At 43.3% G+C, this 20,667-nt stretch overlaps 1 pseudogene; it reads left to right on the forward strand.

Annotated features, from left to right (window-relative positions):
• The first annotated feature begins 2,192 nt into the window (after positions 1–2,192).
• Positions 2,193–20,235, forward strand: LOC125879273 (NACHT, LRR and PYD domains-containing protein 12-like; annotated as a pseudogene).
• The last annotated feature ends 432 nt before the right edge of the window (positions 20,236–20,667 follow it).

Here is a 20,667-nt window from a genome sequence, read left to right on the forward strand (position 1 = left end):
CCGACATCACACAAAGAAAGTTGGATTCTCTGACGAAGAAATTCATTAACATCTTTAAGAGAGAAAGAAATTATATATATTTTTGGAAGCAGTGTTGATTTTGCTGCATCCTCAAGAGGGAAGCACAAGATATGGATACAATCCAAAAACGGTTTGGTTTCTGGTTTACAAGTTAGACCGGTTTAAAGTCACTTTAAAGCAAACACACACACACACACACGACGATGACTACGGTACCGTCTGCACAACATGCTGCTGGTGAAATGTTTCTACTGTGTGATCTGGACAGATTTTGAGGTATGTAAAAGTTGAAGTTAGTCTGTACTATATATATATATATATATATATATATATATATATATGTATGACTGCATGCCTTTAGAGCTGCAAATGCAAATATGAATATTTCTGTATTGGGCTCTTATTTTCTGAGATGTCAGTGGTTGGGGGGACTGGGGTTGGTTGTCACAGTTTTTACTCTTGTGTGAATTGCTCATCATTAAAACATCTTTCAACAGTCATTCCTACATTAAATAAAAGCTTCAGGCCTCGGGTTGAAATGGGTGTCCCGTTCATTTTTACAACTTATTGTAACAAGAAGTAATGAACCATCAAAGACACCCTGAGACCCCATGATGGGGTTGGTTGTCCCTACTGTTAAATATGGGGTCTCAGAAAAAAAATGTGTAACTTTTTTATTTTTTAAGATAGAAACACCAAATAAGTCTTGAAATGAATAGCACCTCTATAATAGTACTCATCAGTGCCCCTTGTATTTAAACCATGAATTTGAACCATGTGATTGTTTGTTTGAATCATCCTCTGCAACTTGTGTTAAAATGTCAAACAGCCGAGGTTAAAGTAACTGTTTAGATACAACGTTGTTTTCTAATAGAGAATTCATACTTCTGCCTTGAATCAATGCCATAGCTGCGGCATAGGTTCCACGCTGACGTAGAGCCTACGCCAACACGTCGTGGCAACACAGACCTGTCTGTCTCTGTAAGCTGAAACCATTTCCCTCTGTGGAAACAAAGCTTTGATTTACTTTAATTTCACAGATAAGAAACAATAAATTGTGAAGACAATAAAGCCTCCACAAAAATAGCATTTTGAGTCTTGTGTGTGATTTATCCTGGCTTCATATGAGCAGAGGAAATCTCTGCTCATCGCTAGGCTAATTTATACAATGTAAAATGCCATAGGCTTGTGCTAATAACGTTAGCATGTTGTATTTGTTTGGGAAACGTGTTTAGTATTAAAGGTTCATTCTCACTACTGTGATGCGGAAATGCGGGACAGATTTGTGGAATATTCACACATCGCTTTTCCGCATTTAAACTATACACACAGACGTGGTACGGACACGGTGCGGAATTTTGCATTGTTGTGTTCCAAGTCTGTGCAGTGTGAACGGGTGTGGACGAGAGTAGCAGCAGCAGCAGCGAGCTAGCAAGCTAACGTTTAACAAGCGTCAACATCAACTTTCTTTAGCACTTACCACTCTCACTGCAGCCACTAATGGACTGCCAGACGTTGTCCTTTGATTCATTGTTCATAAAATCATCCCGTCTTTTATCAAAAAGGACGGGGTGCTGTGAAACAAGGTTTATCAACCTTTCTCCCGTACTGTCCTGCCTGACTGGATTTTGGACTCTCCTGGGTCTGCATGACGTCACTATAAACAAACAATTTAATTGGCCCAGCTGTGTAAACTTTTTTCACTGCACAAAAGTTCCGCCCCAGTGTGCAAACTTCCACAAGAAATCAGCTTATAATTTTCTGCAAGAATAATACGCGCCCTCAATGAGAATGGACTTCAAGACAGTTGTTTTGTCAGTGAACCTTGTGAGTTGTAACGGAGCTGAATTTTGTAACGTTACCTTTGTTAAATGTTGCTGTTGTCCCTGGCTTCATATGAGTAGAGGAAAAGTCTGCTAGCTGCTAGGCTAATTTATACAATGTAAAATGCCATAGGCTTGTGCTAATAATGTTAGCATGTTATATTTGTTTGGAAAACGTGTTTAGTATAAGACAGTTGTTTTGTCAGTGAACCTTATGAGCTGTTATGGAGCCGAATTTTGTAACGTTACCTTTGTTAAATGTTGCTGTTGTCCCTGGCTTCATATGAGTAGAGGAAAAGTTTGCTAGCTGCTAGGCTAAATTATACAATGTAAAATGCCATGGGCTTGTGCTAATAATGTTAGCATGTTGTATTTGTGGGGAAAATGTGTCCAGATAAAGACAAGTGTTTGTCTGTGAATGCTGCGAGTTATAGTGAAGCTGATTTGTGTTTGAAACTGTCTCTATTAAGCCATGTTTAATGTGTGTTTAATGTGTGTTTTGAATCAACTAAACTTTACAGCTCTTCACAGAAACTCCACCGCTGACTAGTGTTTTGGAGGTGTAACTGCAGAGTGACACAGACACACCACCGCACAGGTATAAATGCTCACAACAGTGTGGATGACTTGCGTAGGGTCTGCCACACAACTATAAATCCCGCTTAATGAGGAACTAGAGCAACATTGTGTGTGTGTGTGTGTGTGTGTGTGTGTGTGTGTGTGTCTCTTATCAAAAACACCTGAGACCATATGGACTATAACATGTTATGCTGACTGTCCTTCTGAACTTTCACACGTGACAACCGTCCCCTACTGACCTCTTGACAAACATGTTAAGCTAGCTACCACACCGCTTTAGCTTGCTAGCTAAACGTTGACTCAAATCTTTTGCCTTTTTTTTTTAATTTTTTGATTTTTAAATGACTAATAACCTACAAGCTTTTTAAATACAAAAACACCAACACAAAAAATGACTTTGTGTGTTCCACAAAATGACCAGTACAAGACGAGCAGGATGTCTTATCTCATTATTTTATTCATTAGGTATGTGTGAAGAAATCAGAGCAGCTCCAGTGGCTGAGTTACATTTGACCAGTGCAAAAAAAAACCCACAATAAAATCGACTCCCTTTTTAACCAAACAGTTTTGTGTAACACAGCAGGTTAACTATACTTTCTTAAAGGTCGACGCTGAGCCATGAGTCAGTCTGCAGAGGACAGAGAGGGGGGAGTCTCTCCCTCCAGACTGACTTTGCCGCAGAGCCATGACAGTCAGACCACAGCTAAAAGGTGACACAAAGATCTGTGTGTGTCTCTGACTGTCCTGTCAGAGTTCAGCGCTGAAGTTACGCCATCGTCATGATGCAGTGACAAAGTTCTGTCTGTGTTGTTCCAAAGGAAAATGCAGCAGGAGAGAGCAGACCCCCCGACACCCAGCTGTGTGTCCATGAAGAGTAACGAGTCCATGGGAACACCACTCGCTTTTCAACAGCATTTTTCTCAAGAAAGGTAAGTCCACACAAAGAGGTGTGACATCAAAGAAGAACTTTACGTCAGGTGGGAAAGATGGTAGCTCTAAGAAAAACACTAGGAAAATGCTAATTTTCCAGTTGTAATAATTTATGTCATAAAAAAAGACTTTCAGACAGAAAAAAAAATAACAATATCTCTGTAAATCTGCTAATTAGCAATAGAGAGTTTGCTGATCCAGCTGGGAGTCAGGACAGTCCGGGATCAGACCCCTGGTGTTGGGTCTTGCTCTGGCTGAATTTGGGTTGCTACAGGTTGCTAAGTGAAGGTCTGACTCCAGGACGCTGCTGCTGTTTATCTTGAAGTCAATTATTTATTTCGAGTGGTGTTTTCCAGTCATAATAATTAATGTTGTTAAAAAAGGACTTAAGTCAGAAAAAAATTATTACAATACCTCCGATATGTTTGGTTCAGTTCAAACAAACTCAAGTTCATTTGCCCCCTCAGTGCGGTTCGTTTGGGCAGGTGTAAACACAGCAATCACACTCAGGTGTGCACCAAAACAACCGGACCGAGACCTTCTTGAAGAGGTGGTCTCAGTTCGGTTACAAACGAACTCTGATGCGGTTCGTAAATGCTGCCGTGAGTACATGAACCAACTCTAGGCATTTATACAACTTTTGAACAACATGAGTCCCTGATTCAGACCAGAGGAGACCACTCTAAGGCTGACAGCAGCCTAAACTAAATGCTTGTTAATTCATGTAGAAACAGGACACTCTGTTTCTTCGAACAGTGCTCTCATTTAGAGCAGAGCGTCTCAGCTGAGCCTCCAAAGTGCTCTCAGACGCTCTGGGGGCCTAACTTAGCCACGCAGTGTGGATCTGCCTTTGGTTGCCTAGTAACATCAGCTGATAAAGTCATTTGCAAAAGGCAAACTACTTCTGTCATGGAGCCAATGGTCCAAACAAGTAATGTTATTTTGAATATGATTATACTTTATACGTGATGCTGCTCAGACACCCTCAATCTCTTTGTCATGTCACTGTTTCGCCTGATGCCCAGGTGCTTGTTCACACCTATGAGCAACAGGATGCTGCTTGCAGTTCACTCTACAGTCAAAGGTGTCATTAGTAACAGTGATTTTCTGAAGGTTACACACAGAACCTTAAAACTCAATGCTCTCTTGACAGAGTTCATCAGGAGATGTTAAAGGTTTCCAGTGATCAACCTCCCCGGAAGTATCAAGAAGACCTGACCTCCATATTTATGGTGTGTAAATGTGCAACAACTACACTTTCAAATTTAAATGCCCCCTTTAGAGCACTGTGAATCCATGACAGATAAATATGCTCCTGTATGTAGCAGACATCTCTGAATCACACCCACAAATTTTTACCAACACCTCAGAATAGCAGATGAGATGTACTTATCAAACTGCAGAAGTTTTTCCTGCACCTAAAAGTAGAACCAAAAGTTAAACACAGTAAGATCTGGATTAAAAGTTGTATTTCTATGTCAATCTGTTGAAGGTGCTCGAGGAGAACATGGTCTCGTTTGTAAAGAGTGAGCTGAAGAAGTACCGGACGGCTCTGAGTGCAGATCACACTGAGCGCTTTGAGTGGCAGTGTGAGGAAGAGGAGGTGGTGGACAGTGAGGAGGAGGAACGACAGAGGAGCAGCAGAGAGGCATTTTTGAAGATTACGGTTCACTTTCTGAGGAGTATGAAGCAGGAGGAGCTGGCTGACACCCTGCACAACAGTGAGAGAGGTTTAATATATTGTAATGAATGTGTGAGTGTGTTTGTGTGTCCATGTGTGTATCTGTATTTACCGTCTCAGTATTGGTACCACTGTCCTGGTTATGATGCAGACTAGAGCATATGTACAACTACAGTGATGTGTTGTACAGGTATGTTCTTCAATTGTTACCTGTTGCCTTTATAATTGGCACAAAAATTAAGTTGTATGTAAGTATGCAATAGACCCTTTAGGGCCGACATCACAGTGACATCATGCTATCAGCTGGAGGTGCAGCTGCCTCTCCCCCACAGGGCTGTAGGCTCCATAGGAGTGTTAAAATGTGTTTGTCTTGTTGTGTTATTGGGAGCCAGAATAGAAGGAGTCATGGCTCAAAACCAGCCGCCACTGCCCGTCAACAAAAACAAAGACAACTATGGTTAAATGTGATAAGACCAAAGGACTGGACGGAGGCCATCATCAAAAATGCTCACATGTGCAGCGCACACTTCATATCAGGTTAGGGAAAAAGTATTTCCTGTTGTAGGGATGAATAAGGTTATGTGTATTAAGGGTTATCATGTCCACCTCATCAGAAACTGGGGAGGGATTAAGAGGAAGATTGGATTTCTCTGCAACGCTAACTTTTTAGCACATTAGCTAACGTTAGCTTCCATAGCAAAACAAACAAGTGTGGTCCTCCTTTGTAAGATTGGCTTCCTGTGACATCATCCATCCACTGAGTGAGAGCATACGGGTCGGCCAGTCTGGTCCCGTTGCTCAGTGTTTACTTATTCAAGTAACACTGGCGGTCCCGGAGAGTGAGTGACCTGACATGGTGCGTTGGTAAATTCAGTCTGACGCTCTACACTAAAATGAGAGCCCTGTTGGTGGAAGAAACGCAGCGTTATATTTCTACATGAATGAACCAGCGGTTAAGTTAATCACACATTCACTCCACTCAGCGCTCTGCTGCTCCGTCTCCACAGACAGAGTGTCCAGAGTGTTTGTTTTGCCCCCCGTTAAGCCCCGCCCACTAAAAACCGTCATACTGTTTACTAACAGTAAAAGGGTCTATAAGGTACATTCACTCGTGTTTTTAAAAAACTTTTCTATCCCATCCACTAATAGAGTGGTGCTGATATGTTCCTAAATCATGGAAATGAGTCCTGGTTCTTATATTTACAGCCTGCTAGTCTTGTACGCTTCCTCACTAGCTGAGTAATGTTAGTATGAGGTCTGGAGGACCTCGAGGTAATTTGTAACGACGATCGCCTCCACAAAGAGCAACCCACAAAGTTTCCTGCTGTGTGCAGTTTGATCCAGTCCTTTATGTAGTCTCTTTTCTCTGTATCCAAACTGCACAATAAAATAAGATTATCCTTAACGAGTCCCAAAGCAAGGAAAAGTGCAAGTAGTAGGCCTATAGGGATTTAGCACTCCCTGCCTTCCTTATATTGTCACACATCACAATGATCACGTGTAGGGATGCATGATAATATCGGCACGTCATCGGTGTTGGCCAATATCGCCCTTAAAATGAACTATCAGAATCGGCTGACGTGCTTTTTCTTATTTTGCTCAATGAATGAATATTACACACATTGAAAAGTTCATGTCTCCATCTACTGGTGGGCTGCCATGATAAGAGTATGCATGTTTAATATGATGTTTATCCACTACAGAAGAGACTTGGTGATCGGATGTTGCCAAAAAAATCCAATATGGTGCATCCCTAGTCACGTGATTGCACACAAGCTATTGATCTATTTTTGTATCTGTCCGTGTAGAAAGTCTTGCAGCAGTGTGCCAGCGCAACCTCAAATCTCACCTACAGAAGAAGTTTCAGTATTTGTTTGAGGGTATTCCTAAAGAAGGACACCCGACACTTCTGAAAGAAATCTACACAGAGCTGTACATCACAGAAGGAGGGAGTGGGGAGCTCAACGATGAACATGAGATACGACAGATTGAAGCAGCGTCCAGGAAACCAACAGCTCTGGAAACATCGATCAGGTGTGAAGACATATTTGAACCCTTACCTGGGAAAGACAAACATTGGGAAAACCGTCCTAACCCATAAGTTCACTCTGGACTGGGCTGAAGACAAAACCAACAACGACATACAGTTCACATTCCCTTTCACTTTCAGAGAGCTGAATCTGCTGAGTGGAAAAAACTACAGCTTAGTGGAACTTCTTCATGTCTTCTTTACAGAGATCAAAGACGCAGAAATCTGCACGTTCGACAAGTTCAAGGTCGTCTTCATCTTTGACGGTCTGGACGAGTGTCAGCTTCGTCTGGACTTCCACAACAATGAGATCCTGACTGATGTCACAGAGTCCACCTCAGTGGATGTGCTGCTGACAAACCTCATCAGGGGGAAACTGCTTCCCTCGGCCCACCTCTGGATAACTACACGGCCTGCAGCGGCTGGCCAGATCCCTCTTGAGTGTGTCGACATGGTGACAGAGGTCAGAGGGTTCACTGACCCACAGAAGGAGGAGTACTTCAGGAGGAGATTCAAAGAGGAGGAGCAGGCCAGCAGAATCATCTCCCACATCAAGGCATCACAAAGCCTCCATATCATGTGCCACATCCCAGTCTTCTGCTGGATCATTGCAACAGTTCTGGAAAATGTCTTGAAAACCAGTGACAGAAGAAAGCTGCCCAAGACTCTGACTGAGATGTACACACACTTCCTGGTGGTTCAGTCCAAGCTGGCAAATGTCAAATATCATGAAGGGGCTGACACAGATCCACTGTGGAACACAGAGACCAGCAAGATGATCGTCAGTCTGGGAAAACTTGCGTTTGAACAGCTGCAGAAAGGCAAGCTGATCTTCTACGAAGCAGATCTCATAGAGTGTGGCATCGACATCAGAGCTGCCTCCGTCTACTCTGGAGTGTTCACGCAGATCTTTAAAGAGGAGCAAGGGCTCTACAAAGAGAAGGTTTTCTCTTTTGTCCACCTGAGCATTCAGGAGTTTCTGGCTGCCTTTTACGTCTTCCTGACTTTCATCAACACTGGTGTAAATGTACTGTCAGAGCCACAGTCAACATCCAAATGGTCAACACTGATAAAAAGCAAATCCAAACTCACACATCTCTACCAAAGTGCAGTGGATAAGGCTTTACAGAGCCCAAAGGGACACCTGGACTTGTTCCTCCGCTTCCTCCTGGGTCTGTCACTGGAGACCAGTCACAGTGTCTTTGAAGGCCTGCTCACAAACAAAGGATGCAGCTCAGAGTCTAGTCAGGAAACAGTCCAGTACATCAAGAAGAGGATCAGAAAGACTCTCTCTCCAGAGCGATGCATCAACCTGTTTCACTGTTTGAATGAGCTGAATGATCATTCTCTACTGGAGGAGATCCAGCAGTACCTGAGCTCAGGTAGACTGTCCACACAAAAACTGTCTCCAGGTCAGTGGTCGGCTCTGGTCTTCATCTTACTGTCATCAGGGAAAGAATTGGACGTGTTCAACCTAAATAAATACTCCGCTTCAGAGGAAGGTCTTCTGAGGCTGATGCCAGTGGTCAAAGCCTCTAATAAATCTTTGTAAGTGTAGATAATGAAATATGAAAACATAAATATCGTATTTCCTGCAAGTGAGAAAAATATCTAGGCTTTTTTAACGGTACTTCTTCTTCAGGCTGAGTGGCTGCAAGCTGTCGTGGAGGAGCTGTGAACTTCTAGCCTCAGTCCTCAGCTCCCAGTCCACTAATCTGAGAGAGCTGGACCTGAGCAACAACGACCTGCAGGACGTAGGAGTGAAGCTGCTCTCCCCTGGACTGATGAGTCCAAGCTGTCGACTGGAAACTCTCAGGTTAGAAGAAATAACGATGCCTTTGTGTATTATTGTTTTAATCCACTTCCATGAGTGCAGGAATTATCACTGACTACGTTTTCACACACAGAGAAACAACCGATACAGCATAGTGTCGCCATATTTTGTGTGGCGAGATTGTATCGATACATGAACGCCAAGTATCGATCTTTTATTTTATACATTATTAATTTTTGCAAATACACATTTTAATTCAACTAGAATAATAAAATCAGTTGCTTTTTTGGTCCAGTGGATGATGATCAGAAATATGCTGTTGTAAATCAAACATGTGGACTTATTTTGGATTTTGTAACACAGAAGGAGAGGAGGACTTGGTGATGACACGTGATTTACAGCAGTGTCATATGAGAATAAAGTACTCTGGGAATAACGAACATGAGGGCTGACCTCACAGGCCACCATCCAGAGATAGCCTTAGCCTCTAACGGCCAAGCTAACGCTAAAAATCAACCAACACAGTACACAGTGAGCTCGACACAACTACCATCAGACAATAACACAGTGCATCACCTACTTCATGTCCAGAGATCTGCGTCCATACAGCGCTGCTGAAAACCAAGGCTTCTGTTACACGCTAAAAACACATGAACCCAGGTATGTGACTCCGCCCCCTCACAGCCATACCCAAGCTCTACAGAGAAGTGAAGCATAAAGCTGAGGAAGCAGGACATTATCTGACAGAGGACAGGAGACGCTGTCTCACGTCCTCCAAACTAGAGCAGGACATTATCTGACAGAGGACAGGAGACACTGTCTCACGTCCTCCAAACTAGAGCGGGACATTATCTGACAGAGGACAGGAGACACTGTCTCACGTCTTCCAAACTAGAGCGGGACATTATCTGACAGAGGACAGGAGACGCTGTCTCACGTCCTCCAAACTAGAGCGGGACATTATCTGACAGAGGACAGGAGACACTGTCTCACGTCTTCCAAACTAGAGCGGGACATTATCTGACAGAGGACAGGAGACACTGTCTCACGTCCTCCAAACTAGAGCGGGACACCAAAGTCACACTGGAGCAAACACTGCAGACCTCCATCAAAATGCTGCTCTCCAGCCTCCAAACATGAGTACTTGTAGCCACTCGTCACTGTTTTTCCTGCCAGGATAGTTCCAAGGTATTTTACGCCCAGACATGATGTTTTCTGAAACCATAACCAAGAGGTTTTTGTGCCCAAACCTAACCACACATTAACCAAAGCATTGTTGAAATGTTAAGTTTCAGCGTATCAGCTACAAAATTGCATGTATTTAATCTGTGGCTGCAGAAACGTACAATGCCAACATTTTTGTTTCATGATTGGATCGGTTGAGTCTGTGTAAAATAAAACACTGCTTGCTCCATCATTTGCTTCACACTTAAAATAAAAGAAAGTATTTTTTTATCAACTTTGCCAGGTTAATACAAACTGGCCTCACGGAGACATGGTGTCAGGAGCTCCCATCAGTCCTCAGATCCTCCGGTCTGAGAGAGCTGGACCTGAGTAACAACAAGCTGCAGGATTCAGGAGTATGGCTGCTTTCTCCTGGGCTGGAGAGTCCACAGTGCACACTGAAAACATTCAGGTCAGGATTTGGGATGTTGTGAATGGTTACCCTGCAAGTCGTATATCGTGTTCAGGACACTGTACTATACTACCTATATAAATGTATTTAATCAAAGAATACATGTTATCACAATCATCAGTCCATAAGTCCTGCTTTCTACACACAGCCTGGGTCATTTTCATTAAAACCAACAGTAATGATTATGTGTCTGTCTGAAGGCTCAGTCACTGTAAGCTGTCGGAGAGAAGCTGTGAAGCTTTGGCCCCAGTTCTCAGCTCTGTGTCGTCCAGTCTGAAAGAGCTGGACCTGAGTAACAACAACCTGCAGGATTCAGGAGTGAAACACCTCTCTACTGGACTGGCGAGTCCGAACTGTACACTGGAAACTCTCAGGTCAGAGTTCAAACCTTCATCCGTGCATACCTGACCATGAGGCTCGCGGGTTATGAAAGGACAGCAAGGGAAGAGATGTTTGTTCCACAAGTTTGCCCCTATATTTACTTTGGTTTTTGGGGAGGAGGTTTTCACAGCCATGAGTATGAGGAGACACAAGGGGAGGTCCCAACTGCAGACAGCAGAGGATCTCAGTATTTCATTAGAACTTTGAGGCCGTTTACACATTACCGGCTATTTTCACAAACGGACATTTCACCGTCTCCGTTTTCAAAAAGATCTTCGTTTACACTTACCCGTGTATATACACACAAGAGCATGCCAAACCTGTAGGTGGCAGTGTAACGAGAAGCTCAAGCCTTCCATGTATCCATTGTCACCATAGCAACATACGTAGGTTGCACTATTTATTTACATATGTTTTCTGTTTAAATAATAAAATATTCTATTTTTCCTGAAGACTCAGCAGCTGTGAGCTGTCATGTGAAGGCTGTGAAGCTCTGCCCTCAGTCCTCAGCTCACAGTCCTCTAACCTGAAGGAGCTGGACCTCAGTAACAACAACTTGCAAGATTCAGTGGTGAAGCTGCTCTCTGTTGGACTTGAGCATCCGCACTGCACACTGGAGACTCTCAGGTTAGATGAGATAATGTGATGCTTCTGCTGTTTGTGTTGTATTTGGTTGTATCATCTTTGCTCTCTTCGAACAAAATAACTTTAACTCACAGATAACTGAGCCTCCTACCTGCCTGTCAAACACCATCAACCCACAAACCTTCTCCAGTCCGGACTGAGTGGAGTCCTGCGGGGTGACGCTGTGAAGGCTGTGAGTGGAGCTAACTGCTAACTGCTAACAGCCACCGCTGCAACTAACAAACTCCACAAATCCATTCAGCAGCTCCACCATCCACAGTCAGACACACACGGCTGATTATTTACCACTGAATTACAGCTCACAACTCCCACTAACCCAAACATCCTGGTGCAGACTATTTACTGGACTTTACCAGCCTGTCGCTCATCAGGCATCTGAAGATCATTACAAGCAGGGCTGTTCTCAGCTTTCAGTGTCCGATAGTCCACCATGAACATTTTCGTCTCATCACTGAAAATGAAACACAGATTTCGTCTTAGTTTTTATTATCAAGATCTATTTTTAGCTCGTCATCATCTAGTTTTCATCCATGAAATTAACACTGACGGGCAGGATGGGTGTGACGTTGTGATGACGTGTTAAGCGAGCGACCAACCGCAGGAGATTTAAAAAACAGCGAGTAGCATTTAGCAGCTAACTCAAAGAAGAACAGCAGCCGTTTCAAATGTTTGAAAATTGGGAAAACAGTGAGATTCAGGAGCTCCTCACCCTCTGGGCAGAGGACGAGCTCAGTCACCATATAACAGGGACAAAATGATTGTTGGCATAAAGAAAGGACTTGGTAGTGGCTCTGTAGCGCCATCTCTGTGTAAAAAGGGCCACTGACACCGATACTGCTCACATAGAGTGATCAGGTCTGAAAGTGTTATTTCTCTTGTTTTATCAGGTTGAATCAAACCAGCCTCACAGAGAGGTGCTGTGAAGAGTTTGCATCAGTTCTCAGCTGCCAGTTCTCTAGTCTAAGAGACCTGGACCTGAGTAACAACGACCTGCAGGATTCAGGAGTGGAGCAGCTTTCTGCTGGACTCGAGAGTCCACACTGTACACTCCAGACTCTAAGGTAAGAAAGATAGTGCATTGAAAAGAGGCATGGCTTTTAACTTTGCACTCCACCATATTTGCTGTCAAAACCTTCGCTATGCTAATGCTAATGCTAACTCTCTGTACTTTATGAATGCAATACGGTTGTTTGCAATACGGTCCTTTATACTACCCCCAGGTCCCTCAGGTCAGCTGACTTGGTGGTCCAGTCAATCTGTGGTTTAAGCCAGGGAAAACTGCAGAAGTAATAGTTTTTTTGTGATGTCACAGCATCACACAGAGAATGGCATATCTCTATCTCATATATCTGATGGTTATATGAGATAGCATATCTCTATCTCATATAACCATCAGATACGACTGGTCCTGAATGTATATGAGCACTTAGGGGGTTACCCGTACCCCTTTTTTGAATCCAAACATAGTTCATAAAATTAGGTTACAAAGCATATTTTCATTCAATTTTCTGCACATACAAATTTGTTTGTTCATGACAACCGTGATGCAAATCAGCACTCACACCGAGACCTTTAATGAGACCAAACTTGAAACAGGCCTCTGCTTTTTCATTCTTTGTTTTACTGTTGGTGCCATTAAAGGTTGATATCTGTGACTAAGCTGCCACTGGAGGAGGGGTTAATATGTTGAAATATCATCTTGAGATAAAGAGTTTTACATTATACCAAACTAGAATTTGCCCCTTGGGTGGAACCAGTTAGTGAAAATTCTGTTCTGGGCCCATAAAACACGATCATTACCAATTTCCAATGTTTTCGACTGTAACAAATACATATTGAGAATTTCCACTATTGCACCGTATGTGTTTCCTGACCCATCAGAGACGTACAGGATGTCTTTTTCTGGTTCATCATCATGAGACACAATGTTCAATATTGCTTTGTCAATTTATTTAGATTTAAAGAAATAGTTTTAAGTGAAGGGAAAAAAAGATTGAGTTGTTTTTAAATGTGCTTCAGAAATAGATCTGAGTTGAGCTGAGTTGGTGTAGTCTGCATCCATCGATCAAATTAACTCCAATTTCATCCAGAGACTCCAAAAACACGTTTTTGTAGACATTTTTGTTTGTTGTTGAGTAATGTAAATGCTATTATTATTGATAGACTCAGCTTCATCACTCTGTCTCCATAGTAATTTAAACTGCCTTGCTAAGAATATCCCTTTGGATCGTTTGATTAAAAGGCACCCTTGTCAGAGAGAATAAAAATAACACAGTGTCACCTTTAAAATATCAATTCATACCAAATCAAATCATTTTATGCTTTTCGAGGATGAGTATGTGCAAGCTGTCATGGATGAGCTGTGAGGCTCTGTCCTCAGCTCTCTGCTCCCACTCCTCGACTCTGACGGAGCTGGACCTGAGTAACAACGAGCTGCAGGATTCAGGAGTGAAGCTGCTTTCTGTTGGACTGCAGGATCCACACTGCAGACTGGAAACTCTTCGGTAAGATCATGTAACAGCTCACTTTCTTGTTCTTTGGTTTATGGATTCTGTGTATGGTTCAGTCTTTCCTTCCGTGACGCCCTGCTGACCCAAAAAGACTTTTCCATTGACTTACATGGCAAAAGAGATGTCTGTAAATCACTGGATACATTTCTTTTAGCGCCACAATCCCTGCAAAATGATTTGTTTCACTATTTAGTCTGACAACATTAGAAAAAGTCTAGAAGAGCCGCAACATTAAATCATTTCATCCAAATCCAAAGTTAGCAGAGCGCTAAACAGGAAGTTAGCCACATGGTCGCACTTGGCAGAGCTCGGCAGTCGTTACTCTCTAGTAGTGTGGAAGTAGTGCCGATAATCCGTGGATCATCTGGGTAATTTTATACCCAACAGTTGAACCATTTTGGCTTCACGCACCACTGAGCAACCCGAGCCCAGTCTCACTCCAAAGTCATTGAAATCGGGTGCTTGGGCAGTGACTTCTGGCGTCAGAAACCAATGAAAAAAGGTGTCCTTTAACATCAGCATGATATGTGGCCGGTTGCCGTTATAAGCTGTGTTCGAAACCGTCCGCTCACTCACTCACTCACTCACTCACTCACTCACTATTCCCTATTTCGTGTTTACTATATAGTGCACTACATGGGGAACGACTGAACGAGATATCGGACACTACCTGAAATTTTCTGAACGTCATTGCGTCAGTAGCTGCGCCACATACTCCTGTGACGCAAGTGGACGCGGCGAGCATCATGTAAACAAACCGGGCGCTTTGAGAATGATCGAACTGTATGGTGGTTGTACTTTTTGTCAATAAAATGTTGAAATATCAATGGTGTGGACGTTTGGTTTTGTCAGCTACGGTTGTGTGTCTGCATTGTGAGCTGTAATAGCCCACAGTAGTGCACGAGCTACAAGCTACCTGGCTCGTGCAAACTAAGTGGCTATTGTTAGCTCGTGAGCTAACGTTACCGGCTAGCATCCTATTCGTTTCTTTTCTCTTAGCGGTTATTCTTCTTCTCCTCCTCTGGCAAAAGACAACCGCATTGCATTGTGGTATACGGGAGTAAAATGTAGGGTACATCGTATGTTCACTCACATTTGCTGTGCATTGTGGGTATTTTACAGTCCACTATATAGTGAATGAAATTAACCGCGGAGAATTTGAACAACACTACAAAATGGCGAACACACTATATAGTGCACTATATCCGTGATAGGGAGCGATTTCGAACACAGCTATAGTTTAACAGCACCTGGTGTCGTCAGGGGGAAATGTGGTGGGACAAGGACGAAAGTTAAGACAGCGAAAGTCCAGCTGGGGCGGGTGGGACGGTTGGTGAATGGGTGGTGGATGGGTCCAACAAACACTGACTTTTACCTGAGAGTGGTGTTCACATCCCATGAGATTCAGTTCTTTTTTTCCTAAATCTAACCACTCTAGCCAATAAAGTATTTCTGATTGTTTTTGTTGTTGAAGGAAAAGAAAAGTCAATTCGCAGTGTTGTACTGATGTAGTGCTTTTATTTTGAAAGAGACTGTGTGCAAACTGTACATTTCCTGTGAAAACAGAAGTGTGTTTTGAAGACAGACAGTGCATGTAACACCCAGGGTACCTTGGACGTCATATGTGGATGTGGAAAGTTCATGACCAAACGTGGACATGTGACGAGTTGGCAGTGAGGATGTGTTGGCAACTTTGATAGGAACAAATGAGGCCCAACATTTAATCCTGTATCCAGTTCTCCTCGTACATCCATGGGGAGGGAGGGATATCGATGCACTGGTTAGAAGGAGGGAAGTTTACCTCAGTTAATTTGCACACACTACCCACATTGTGTTGATACAGAGCTGTGTGTGTGTGTGTGTGTGTGTGTGTGTGTGTGTGTAGGCTGTCAGGCTGTCAGGTCACAGAGGAAGGCTGTGTTTCTCTGGCCTCAGCTCTGAGCTCCAACCCCTCCCATCTGAGAGAGCTGGACCTGAGCTACAATCATCCAGGAGACTCAGGAGTCAAGCTGCTCTCTGTTGGACTGGAGGATCCAAACTGGAGACTGGAAAATCTCAGGTATGGAAAGACTTAATGGTTCAAACAACCTTGATTCCAAAAAGCCACACAAAACGGCTAAAAACATCTCTAAACACTGAGCTGGTTACAGTCTGGATGGTCTTTTCACCTCTTTATCCCAGAGGACATTACATGTATGATGGACTGGTCAGACCACAGCACACTGCATACTGGTATCATTTACCGTGAGGTGTTTGTACTGGTACTGTACATTCTGCTATAATTATTTGCATTACTATTTGTTTTTTCTTCAGATAAATCTGATAATTGTTGCTCGGTCTCTTTACTCATTTATTTAGTAGAGCGTCCACACACCTTCTCATTCTACATATACATAGAGGTATGGCTCTGGTAGGCTCTGATCCCCACGGTCAAAAAAAAAGAATCCTATCTGTTGCCTCTTTAAACAACAACAGTGACTCAGACAGATAAATATATGATGAACTTTTCATTGTGAGTTTTTGGTCTGGCTACATTCCTGTTTACTACAGAACCAGCTCCTGTTGTTAACCAGCACCTTAAATACCGTTTGGAACATCTTTTATTACACTGATCGTTTTGTCCTTGATCAGTTTCAGAGGTGTTTAAACCATAACTTCAACAGATACCAGTTCTTACACTTTTTACCTTCCATAATGTCATAACATTGTATTTATGCAGTTTGTTTTCATTCAAAGACACAGAAACATTGAACTCCAATTTGATGTCATTTTATTAGGACTAACGATGGTATAGTCTAATGTGATTGACATTGGCGGGAAAAACCTGAGTACCAGGAGAAAACCCATGAGTAGATAATAACAATCTACAGAAGCTGTCAGTGCTATATCGTAGGCAAATGGATTTGCCTGTGTCCCTTTGCCTACGATATAGCACTTATGAGTACCATTACCTGGAAGACACAGACATCTCTGGGAGGCAATTTTTGCCCAGCTCAGGCTGAGCTGGGCAACAATTGCCTCCTCCTCTACCTCCTCCTTCTCGTCTGCTCTTATTAGAGCTTTTTTTTTTCAATGTGATTGACACTGACGGGCGAACCTGAGCACCAGGAGAAAATCCCACATAAATGGAAGAAGCTATGGGAGCTACTGATGCCCAGCCTGAGCTGAACAATCAGCAGCCTCCATTTCTTCCTCCATCTTCTCAGCTCCTCTTGCTTTTGCTGCCTTCTGCTGCATTTTGTTCTTCATCTTCTGCAGCTGGGTCTCTCTGTCATCTGAAGACCTCCTTGGAAACAGCAAGAAGCGTTTCCTCTGCTTATTGACATACAAGCAGAGGTCTTCCAGTTCCACCTTCTCATCCATCAGCTGTTTCACTTCTGCCTGATGTTTCTCAGCAAGTTCCTCCCAGGCTCTCTGGCTCTGGAGGAGTTCATCATCTTTACGGGTGAGCTCCTCTGTTTTCTCCAAGAGCTGTTCGATGAGACCGTTGTTGTCCTCAGTGAGACGCAGGATCTCAGCGTCTTTCTGTTGGATCTCTGCCTCGACCTTGACTCTAACTTGAGTCTGCTGTGACTCCCAGCTCTGTTGACTTTCTTCAGCCTCTTTGTAGAAGTTGTCCTTGACAGTCTGGAGTGTCTCCTCCCAGGCTCTCTGGCTCTGGAGGAGTTCAGCAGCTCTGGAGGTCAGCTCTTGTGCTGTCTCTGCAAGATTGTTAGCGAGACAGTTGTTGTCCTCGGTGAGACGCAGGATCTCAAGGTCTCTCTGATGGATTTGCTCTTCCATCAGAGAGGCCTTGATGGTGAATTCATTCACCTGCGTCTCACATCTCCTGGTGTTTTCCTCCATTTTCTCAGTCAGAGCCTCATATTTAGCCTGCCAGGCTTCCTCGCTCTGCTGGAGAGCAGCATCTTTGCTGGTCATCGCTGTGTGTGCGTCTGCCAGCGTCAGAAGGAGACTCTGTTTCTCCTCACGGATTTTCTGGAGTTCAGCGCCCATCTGATGGATCTGTTTTTCCATCTGGGTTTCCTTCTGCTGATACTCACTCCGTACCTGGCTCTCGACTTCCTGCCTCAAAACCTGCTTGATATGGTTTGATGCAGTTTGTCTTTCAGCCTCATACGTTGCGAGCATCTCCTCAAACTGCTGCTTGCTGTTCTTCTCTTGGCGTTGGAGAGACAATGTGAGGTCGTAGTTCTGTGTTTCCAGCTCACAGACTCTCTCAGCGCTTTTTTTGAACTCAGAGCTGAACCCCCTGTCTCTGGCCTCGAGCAGCTCCTCCAGACGCTTGATCTGGTCCTTCTTCTTCTTGATGATGTGGCATAACTTCTGGTTTTCCTCATCAACAAGGTCTCCCCAAGAGGCATTGTTGTGCTGATGGTAGTGATGTTGTGGAGGTCTACGACGGCCCGCAGCATTACCAGCTGGTCTCTGTCTGTTGTTTGTTCTTCTGTCCATCGTTATGTGTATTGATGGACTCACTGTGTGCGTGTAGGATCGTCTGTGAAATAGACTCAGTATGCGACACGAGTGTGTGACTGAAATTATGTGATATCCTGGGGCTACTTACCAATTTCAATTCCTTTGATCTCCACTCCACATAGAATTTAAAAGTGGGCGGGGCTATTCCAGAGAGGGTTCCCACAGGTCCTGACAGTTCTTTCAAGTTTTTTAATTTGTGGAGAAAGAAATTAAGGTCTTGAAAGGTTTATAAAAATAAACACAAACAGACATTTGGTTATTGAAAGTGCTTGAATTCATATATTTGTGCAAAAATACAAATTGTAGTTGTTTTAATGCTGTCAGCCATCACTGTGACACATTGATAATCGTTGTCTGTGAGCTCCTGTAAAGCTGCTAGTCCTCATTATAAAAGTTCCCAGATGTTGTTTTTGAGGCTAAACGCCAACAAAATGGACTGAAGCTGAGTGTATATATATGTACAGCAAGCCTGAGTAGCTCCTGTTTTGAGTCGTGGGGTTTTTTCTGTTTGGTTAATGATTGTTAATCTTTCCAACATGATGGAGCAGCTTTGTTTCTTTCTCCAGGATGGACCATGGAGGAGAGCAGAGGTTGAAATCTGGTCTGTTGAAGTGTAAGTAAAGACAAAAATTTACTTTGTACTTTGTAATCACTGAGTCGACTCTGATGACTTGTTATAAGGAACAAAATAAGCCTGAACCTGCTGCTGAGATGTGACGAATTGTTTCCATCAGATGCCTGTGAACTCACACTGGACCCGAACACTGCACACAGAAAGCTTTATGTTTCCAAGAACAACAAACAAGTAACACTTTTGCCAAAGAATCTGTCAGTTCCTGATCACCCTGAGAGATTTGACTACTGGAAACAGCTGCTGTGCACAGCTGGTCTGACTGGTTGCTGTTACTGGGAGGTGGAACGACAGGGAGGAGTGTACATGGGAGTAACTTACAGAGGAATCGTAAGGAGTGGAAAAGGTGATGACTGCAGGCTCGGCTGGAATGAAAAGTCCTGGAGTCTGTTCTGCTCTGACGATGGTTACTCTGCATTTCACGATAACAGAGAAACAGACGTATGTGCTTCGCCCTCTCGCAGAGTAGCGATGTATCTGGACTGGCCTGCTGGCACTCTGTCCTTCTACAGAGTCTTCTCTGACTCGCTGATTCACCTCTACACCTTCCACTCTACATTCACCGAACCCCTCTACCCTGCATTCAGGTTGGGGTGGCCCGGGTCCTTCATCAGTGTGCGACCATGCTCCTAAGTTAGCTGGTTATGACGATAAAGCAGACACTTAGACTCAGAGCTACCTTTGCCTCACTTCCAGAGAACGATCAATCTTAGATAGTTGGAGTGATCAAATGAATGCTGAAAGGAACAGATAAACATTTTGGGAACTATGTTTTGTCGCTTTCTTATGGCGAGTTAGATGAGAGGATTGATACCACCCTCATGTTTGTACAGTAAATATGAAGCTGAACCAGTTAGCTTAGGTTAGCATGAAGGCTGGGAACAGGGAAAGGTGAAAGATGCAATTTAACGTAACATTTTCACTTGAATGAAACTGACATTATATTATCATTTAATTTTTTGTATGTGTTTGTCCCTTTTATTTGCATTTTGTAAACTCTAAGATACATGGGCTTTATTTTTTTTATTTGCCAGTGTGACAGAAACATTAGTGCTGTGAATGAAATCTTTTAATCACTTCTCAGATGTTTGATGAAGGTAATAAAGGTAATGAGAAATCAAATACGCTGACCACTTTATGTCACTGGTTCGGAGGCAGTGTGAGTTTAATCTATGCAGCTGCCACGAGAGGGGAAACGTTTCAGTCATATAAAGAGGTGTTTTATCCTGAGGTGCAGTCACAGGATGTAATAGATGCTCTCAGCCACCAGATGACGCCGTGGTCCAAAGATCTGAGCGGTGAAGTTGAACTTGTGAAGCTCCTGTGATTTTTTTTTAACGGAGGCAAACTAACAGTCAGAGTTTTTAATCTATTAAACACTTGTGAAATTGAAATTAAAAAAATATCTTAAAGAAGATGAGAAAGAAAAAGTTGAGAAAGGGACAATATTGTAACCTTAAATAAACCTAACCTCAATTATCTAAAATCCCAGAACAGGAGACCCAGCACTCCAGTGTCCTGATCCCAGAGGACCCCCTCACACTCATC

The sequence above is a fragment of the Epinephelus fuscoguttatus genome, linkage group LG19 (genome assembly GCF_011397635.1).
Source record: "Epinephelus fuscoguttatus linkage group LG19, E.fuscoguttatus.final_Chr_v1".
NCBI classification, from domain to species: Eukaryota; Metazoa; Chordata; class Actinopteri; order Perciformes; family Serranidae; genus Epinephelus; species Epinephelus fuscoguttatus.